The sequence below is a fragment of the Mesoplodon bidens genome (genome assembly GCF_964165515.1).
Source record: "Mesoplodon bidens genome assembly, chromosome: 4".
Taxonomy (NCBI): Eukaryota; Metazoa; Chordata; class Mammalia; order Artiodactyla; family Ziphiidae; genus Mesoplodon; species Mesoplodon bidens.
In genome coordinates this window covers 147,045,867-147,054,233 of record NC_138160.1, presented here as the reverse complement: position 1 = coordinate 147,054,233, position 8,367 = coordinate 147,045,867, and the positions used below count along the sequence as shown (strand labels likewise).

At 40.8% G+C, this 8,367-nt stretch overlaps 1 pseudogene across 1 annotated transcript; it reads right to left on the bottom strand.

The window, feature by feature from the left end:
- Positions 1-5,734: 5,734 nt before the first annotated feature.
- On the bottom strand, positions 5,735-6,110 carry LOC308616798 (protein kish-A-like; annotated as a pseudogene). Its single transcript has one exon. The product of its transcript is annotated as a protein kish-A-like (transcript).
- Positions 6,111-8,367: the final 2,257 nt, after the last annotated feature.

Sequence of the window (8,367 nt, the reverse complement as noted above, 5' to 3'; positions counted from 1 at the left end):
GGTGCATGTGTCTTTTTGAATTATGGTTTTCTCCAGATATACGCCTAGGAGTGGGATTGCTGGATCATATGGTAGCTCTATTTTTAGTTTTTCCAGGAACCTCCATACCATTCTCCATAGTGGCTGTACCAATTTATATTCCCACCTAAAAAAATAGACTTTATTTATTTTATTTATTTATTTTTGTGGTGTATGGGCCTCTCACTGTTGTGGCCTCTCCCGGTACGGAACACAGGCTCCGGACGCGCAGGCTCAATGGCCATGGCTCACGGGCCCAGCCGCTCCACGGCACGTGGGATCTTCCCAGACCGGGGCACGAACCCGTGTCCCCTGCATCGGCAGGCGGACTCTCAACCACTGCGCCACCAGGGAAGCCCTAGACTTTATTTTTTTAGAGCAATTTTAGGTTCACAGCAAAACTGAGCAGAAAGTAGAGAGTTTCCATATACTCCTGGCCCTCACACATGCACAGCCACCTCCACTAATGACATTCCTCACAGCTGGACTCCAGTGTTGTACAAATGGTATATAATAACACATACACACCATCACAGTATCATGCAGAATAGTTTCATTTCCCTAAGAATCCTCTGTGCTTCACCTATGCATTCTTTCCTCTCTGGTGGTATTTGTAATATGAAAATATATAGTTGTGTAACTACTACCATGATCAATGTAGGCAGACCCTTGGTCCCAGAGCCTAGTTATACTTTATTGTTTTTTATTTTTTATTTTATTTTATTTTATTTTTTGTCTGTACGCGGGCCTCTCACTGCTGTGGCCTCTCCCGCTGCGAAGCACAGGCTCCGGATGCACAGGCTCAACGACCATGGCTCACGGGCCCAGCCTCTCCATGGCATGTGGGATCTTCCCGGACCGGCCCACGAACCCACGTCCCCTGCATCGGCAGGTGGACTCTCAACCACTGCGCCACCAGGGAAGCCCCATCGCAGGTTTTCATTAAATATTCGTAGAATGAATAAATCAAAGGGCACAGTAAGACACACAATTTGAAGGTTCTTGAAGGCTCCTTAACTATTCACTGCTATGAGTTGGCAGTATTGAATTTTATCTGAAGGTTAGAAAATCCTCTTACCCTTTGTGTTATGGAAAACTACTAACTGCAAGGACCACCCTTTCTCACATGACTTAGATAAGACCCACAGATGTCCCCTTTGTTTATCTGTAACAAGGCCAGACGTGGACCCTTCAAGTTCCCATTCTTTGCCTCATAAGTGATTAGCTGAACTGCATGTCCCCACTGATCAATTGGAAAAAGCTGCTCTTAAACCAAATTTTGGTTAAGCTCCTTTCCTTTCTGCAGGTCCCTGAACTTTGGCCACAATCTCACCTGAGCCAGTAGACAGCCTCTCCTGAGAACAGGAAGACCTCTGATCTGCCATCTCATTACACCATCTTTTCATCCCTTTTCCCTAATTCTAGAAAGCTCAGTTCCTTCTAGTATTCCTATAGAAGAAAATCTTTCGGAAAAACTCTTGAGACGCTTGAAGACTTTATGGTCAGGGTGTTCTTCACTGCAGTAGGTCCCCCTGCACTATTTCAATATCTTCCCCTTTTCCCTTGAAGAATCCTTCTGAATAAAGTCTCTCCTTACTAAGTCTGGATTTGTTTTTTATTTGACAGAAGAATGGTCTGTGTGCTTAGCCAGACATATATGGTGTAGGGGAGGAAAAATTCTCTACCTTCTTTGGGGTATTATTTCTAGCAGTTTTAATTACATATATTAATTAAAAATCTTAACTCTTAGAAACCTTAATTTCTAGTGAAAACTAGGAAGAAAGCAATTATGAACTGTCTGTTATATACCAACCATTCTGTAGATTAACAAATTTATGAATATACTATTTCATATTTCTAGAAGCATATGCTTCCTCAGTGTACAGTTTTTCAATGTGGCACAACACGTGTTTACTAAAAGACCTCCAAAATCTTTAGTTCAAATGGGAAGCCCAAAGCAGGTAAACTTAAATTTAGCAATTAATGTTTTAGTACATTACCTTATTTGTTTTATAAAATTTTTATTTATTTTTATTTTATTTAATTTTACTTTTTGGCTGCACCACATGGCTTGTGGGATCTTAGTTCCCCAACCAGGGATTGAACCCAGGCCCTTGGCAGTGCAAGTGAAGAGTCCTCACCACTGGATCGCCAGGGAATTCCCACATTATCTCATTTGGAAATGATCTGGATATTCAATGAATAACCATCATTTAACTTAACTTAGTAGAACTTTAAAGTTACCAAAAAGATTTTGGAAACTATTTTAAATTAGACCTATTTTATAAAACATCATCCTTGTTGAAAAGTTTATTTATAAATTTCATGTCACGTTTATCCAGTTTGCTCATTCTCAACAGCTATGTTTACATTACTCAGGAAAATTTCAGAAAACATTAGACAAAGTTAGCCATCATTCTATTTTTCTTGCTGACAAATTTAGTAATATATATATATATATATATATATATATATATATATATATATATATATATATTAGGCAAACATTCCATACGATAGTGCTGGGAATCTCCCAGAGCTTTCTAAAAGTCTGTTTGCACATGAGGAGAGAATGTGCAAGTTTTCTGTCTGTTTTCGGCATGTATTTGAGCCTGAGAGTCCACATGGCATTTCAATCTAAAGAAAGCACGGGCATGTCTGAACTTGCCTACTTTCGGGGAGGCGGGGGTGGGCCCAACCTCTCTGGGTCTATTTGCATAACGACAATGAACAGTCCTTACAATACAGAGTTCATTGTAAGGGAGGAAAGAGCAATGCAACTGTAATATCATCCTGTGATAAGGGGAGAGAAGAGAGTCTGCCCCAGATATGCCAGCATGGATTTTTTGCTTCCTCTGGGTCTTGTGTGACCCCCATGGGAACGGATGGAATATGAGGAAGAATTCATAGATCAGTTTTTCGAAGACCGAACAACCCTGCTAACCCCTCTTAGAATGCCATGTTGGGGGAAATCCCAACTTCCAGTAGTTTTAAGTCTCACAGATTTTAACTCCTCCAGGGCTGTGCCTCTGCACATTTATGGCTTCACCAAGAAAGTGACCCTATTCATAGGTGCATCCCATACAAGTTCACAGAAATGCAGAGTGTGGGGACCCTCTGGGATCTTGCATCATACTGGGGGATGTGGTTACCCCAACTGGGGAAATTTGAGCTATTTTTCTTCAAATGATTTCATTTGGTTTCAAGGGCTGGAGAGGTTTACAGGAAATGCAGTTTATATACCTATGCCAGCATGGTCTTTGAGTCATGTATATGGTGAATTTTAAAGACATATATGTTTTCTTCCTCAGCTTAACAAACTTTCAGGCTTTTATTATCATCAAAAGAACATGCAGAGAATGTTAAAATCATGAAACACAGAGTCAGATAATTTGGGTTTAAATCCTGACACTGTCAGTTACTAGCTGGTGACTGTGGACAAATCTTTTTTTTTTTTTTTTTTGGCAGTACGCAGGCCCCTCACTGTTGTGGCCTCTCCCATTGTGGAGCACAGGATCCGGACGCACAGGCTCAGCGGCCGTGGCTCACGGGCCCAGCCGCTCTGCGGCATGTGGGATCTTCCTGGACTGGGGCACGAACCCATGTCTCCTGCATCGGCAGGCGGACTCTCAACCACTGCGCCACCAGGGAAGCCCTGGACAAGTCTTTAAACCTCTCTGAACCTGTTGCCTTGCTGTAAAGTTGGAAAATAAGGGCATCAGAATAACTAAGGTGTTGTAAGCAGTGGGGTATGCGCCATGGAGCCAGACTGCCTGAGTTTGAATCCCAGCTCTGCCTCTTCCTAGCTGTGTGATTTCTGGCAAGTTACTTAACTTCTCTGTGCCAGTTTGTTATCTGCAAAATGGCAGTGGCAATACAAGTACATACATCACTGGATTGTTGTAAGTGTTAAAGACGGTAATGTATGTAAAATGTTAAACAGTAGCATAATGCTGTATAAGTTTTACTGTTATTATCATAAGGCATGTAACATTTTTCCACAGTAGTACTTCAGTAAATGTTTGAGCCAGGCTAAGGTGTGGGCTGAAAGGGCAAGGGCTGAGAGAGAAAAGGGAACTGGTACAGGAGGGTAATGAAATCATTCCAGGAGGAAGTGGGCCAGAGCAGTCATTCACCGGACAACTTTCAGAAGTTGTGGAGTTTCATGAGAATGTCAGGCTGGGAAGGATTTCCCTCAAGGTCCTAAGTTCTAAATCTCTCTGAAGAGAGCTATTCTGCCCATTGCTTCTTTTTTTCTTTCTTAAAAAAAAAAAAAAGCTTTATTCTTTTTATCTTTATGGGGAATTAATAGCTGACAACAACATCTAATCAATACTATCTCTAATGGTTAATTTTTAAAAAATACTTATTCAATTGGCTGCACCAGATCTTAGTTGTGGTATGCAGGATCTTCGTTGCCCTGTGTGGGATCTTTAGTTGCAGCATGTGGGCTCTAGTTCCCTGACCAGGGATTGAACCTGGGCCTCCTGCAGTGGGAGTGCAGAGTCTTAGCCACTGGACCAGCAGGGAAGTCCCTATCAAGGGTACTTTTTAGCTAAGAAGTTCTCCTTAGCTTTGTAATTTTAACTGAATTTCGGTTGAACCTTAAGAAACGTTAACCATACATGTGTAATAACTGTTCTGCTACAAAATTTATGTCACATTTCCCACGTTCCTCTTGCCTCGATGAAAATTACTGAAGGTCTTCCTTTATCATCAAAGCTCCAAGAGATGTATGCCATGGCATATGGTAGGTACATATGAAAACTGTTTATCATCACTTACTAAGTTACACAAGATTCCAGTTCAAGTTGACAGACAAAACATAAACTAGATTTAAAGTGCTGTGTTAAAAAACAAAAACACCCTTTGCATTTTGGGGTAATTAACACGTAGAGACCTAAGCATGTAGCCTTATTCAGAGAACGACAGCTGCTCAAATTTATGCTTAAGGCATTTTTATCCATACCTAACCAGAGGTTTTATCCATACCTAACCAGAGGTTTCAGAGACGATAACACCAGTCAGGTATTCTGAATTCGTTCATGTTAAATAGGAACATCTTCTCAATAGTACCCTTAAAGTCACATCTCATTTTTCTTTCTTCTTAAGAACTGCATAGGCTTATTTTAAACAGTTTAAACACCTGTAATCAACGACAGTCGGCTAAAAGTAGAGATACTCTGGTTAATGCTCAAAATGATGTGGCCAGAGGAAAAGCCAGAATTATTAAATATGAATGCAAGCCTTACCAACACATATTGAACCTTTCTTTTTTCAGTAAAAAAGCTAGTCCAAAAAAGGTCTCATTCCATACAGATTTCTTGTTTCCAAATCACAGTGAAAGGAACTTGAGTAATTTACCAATTTTGTTTTCTACCATGTGTCTTAAAGATACCTCACTAAAAACTGGTACCTGATACAACAGAATGACATATGCAGAATGTAATATTGTAGTACAGGACTGAGATTGATTGTTACAGACATATTTCCACTCTGATTATTAAATGGTTACATCCTAATTATTTATATAGTTGTAATTGGTTTTTGTCTTTTGTTTTTTCCTGGCTGTGCAGCTTGGCATACGGAATCTTAGCTCCCTGACCAGGGATAGAACCCGTGCCCCCTGCAGTGGGAGCATGGCGTCTTAACCACTGGACCTCCAGGGAAGTCCCCCTAATTATTTATATAGAACATTGGTCCGATAACAAAAACAGAGAACAGCAGCTAGAACTTTATCTCATTCAATGTTCAGTGATAAAAGGGTTAACCATTCCTTCCATTATTTTCTGCAGATAACTCCTTTTTTTTTTTCTTATTTAAATCTGATGGCAACTGAATTCTGGCATTTTTCCAAGCTACTGTACGAAGAGGATGCTGAAGGCCATCACAATACAGCATACTGCAACATAAGGCTTCTTCTGTTCACCAATTCTGGCACACTTCCAAAATATACCCAACAACCCAGTTTTATTTCTGTCCAGGAGACTGGGTGCCAAGGATCGGATATAAGCACAGGTACATATAAGCAGCAAGATTACAGTCAACAGACTCTAAAAATTGAAAATGGCAGACATAGGGCTTCCCTGGAGGCGCAGTGGTTGAGAGTCCGCCTGCCGATGTAGGGGACGCAGGTTCGTGCCCCGATCCGGGAAGACCCCACATGCCGCGGAGCGGCTGGGCCTATGAGCCATGGCTGCTGAGCCTGCGCGTCCGGAGCCTGTGCTCCGCAACGGGAGAGGCCACAACAGTGAGAGGCCCGCGTACCGCAAAAAAAAAAAAAAAAAAGAAAAAAAAAGAAAATGGCAGACATAGTGAGGCCGGCGAAGCCTCAGCCACATCCTTCCGTTGCTTCTTAATGCTCTATTTCTCTTGCATGGGCTTTTCCGACTTAAAGGAAGACACACCACATAAGAGTTGTGAATTTAAATTTTCTTCGGGGTCTTACTGAGGACTATAGCCCAGGAGACAGTTACTCAGTTAGCTCTGAGGAAAATGCTCTGAAGAGGCAGGGGGGAATGCCAGTTTATACGTGATTTTTGGCTAGGGAATACATTCGGTCAAGCATACATCTTGGTAAAAGATTATTGCTGGTCACAAAGAACAAATATCTCAAGTTAATGCATTTAGTGCTTTTCTGTGTATGGGAAGATGCAAGAATCTGGAATCATTGAAATTCTTCCTGAGATATATATCTAAATATCTAAGGCCTGCTTGTCCAAAGCATGGAATGCCTCATACTGTTCTCCATTCTGAATTCCTCTCAGGGTGTACACTTGGTCAGCAACTGCGGTAGGTTACGACTTTATCCTTGTAGAAATGAGAGGCGAGCAAACTCTTTGTTCTTTATTTACATACTTCCCTGCTTTAATCTCTTTTCCTTCTTTCCTCCCTTCCCTCTTTTTAAAATTATTTATTTATTTTTCCATTACACTTGAATTAAGAGCAATTTATGAACTCCATAGACATTTCTCATAATCCAGAAGTTCTCTTTGTAATTTCTAGATGATTTTATTTTCACTAAAAGCATATATTTGGAATACCTCATTACAGGATGGGGTTGCTGGATAAAGAACAATTTTTTAGATCATGCTCTAAAATTAACTTTATTACAGCCAGCTATACTTTGTGTGTAAATCACTGGAATTTGTGGTGATTCCTCTCCCCCCTGTCCAGGTCCAGAGTCATTGACTACTAAAACTGGAGGTCATCTGGTCCAGTCCTTTTATTTAGTAAAAACTGAGACCAGAGATAAAGGGATTTTCCTTGGAGTAAAAATTGCTTCAGGGACTTCCCTGGTGGTGCAGTGGTTAAGAATCTGCCTGCCAGTGCAAGGGACACGGGTTCAAGCCCTGGTCCGGGAAGTTCCCACATGCCACAGAGCAACAAAGTACGTGTGCCGCAACTACTGAGCCTGCGTTCTAGAGCCTGCGAGCCACAACTACGGACGCCCGCATGCCTAGAGCCTGTGCTCCGCAGCAAGAGAAGGCACGACAATGAGAAGCCCGTGCACCACAATGAAAAATTGCCCCCATTTGCCGCAACTAGAGAAAGCCCACACAGCAACGAAGACCCAACGCAGCCAAAATAAATAAATTTATTTTAAAAAATTGCTTCGATATTTCCCAACAGGGAACATTATAAAATGAAGCAGTAATAGAAGAGGCTAACAAACAGCAAAAGAGTCCAATTTTTGTTTTATCTTCCTCCCTAATTTCTCTGCCTCCTTTCAACTCCCTTGCTGTGGTGAAATTCTCAAAAGATGAGGAAAAAGAGGAAAGAAAGGGCAAAATAGAAACTGGGTTTTTAATTTTATTTTTGAATTTCCTTTTAAAACTGGGTTTTTGATTCCTGAAAAATTGAAACTTGTATATGGTAGATAATTTTCAGAACCCACACTTCTGAAACATCATGCTTATAGCATATGGCAGAACACTTTATGCTTGTTTTTATTTATTTATCTTTATTTTTTCATGCTCTCTGAATTTTATTCTTTTTTTTTGAACATTTTATTGGAGTATAGTTGATTTACAATGTTCTGTCCCCTCTTTTATTTTTGTGACAGCTTTATTGAGGTATAACTCACATACCATACCAAAAAATTCATCCATTTAAAGTGTATAACTCATTGCCTTTTAGTACATTCACAGAATTGTGCATCTATTACCATAATGAATTTTAGAACACATTCATCATCCCCCACCCCCAAAACCCTGTACCTATCAGCAGTTAGTCCCCGGTACCCCCTCCCTCAGCCCTAGACAACCACTGTGCTGGTTACTTTTATGTGTTAACTTGATGGCCCATAGAGTGCCTGGATATTTGGCCAAACATTATTGTAGGTATGTC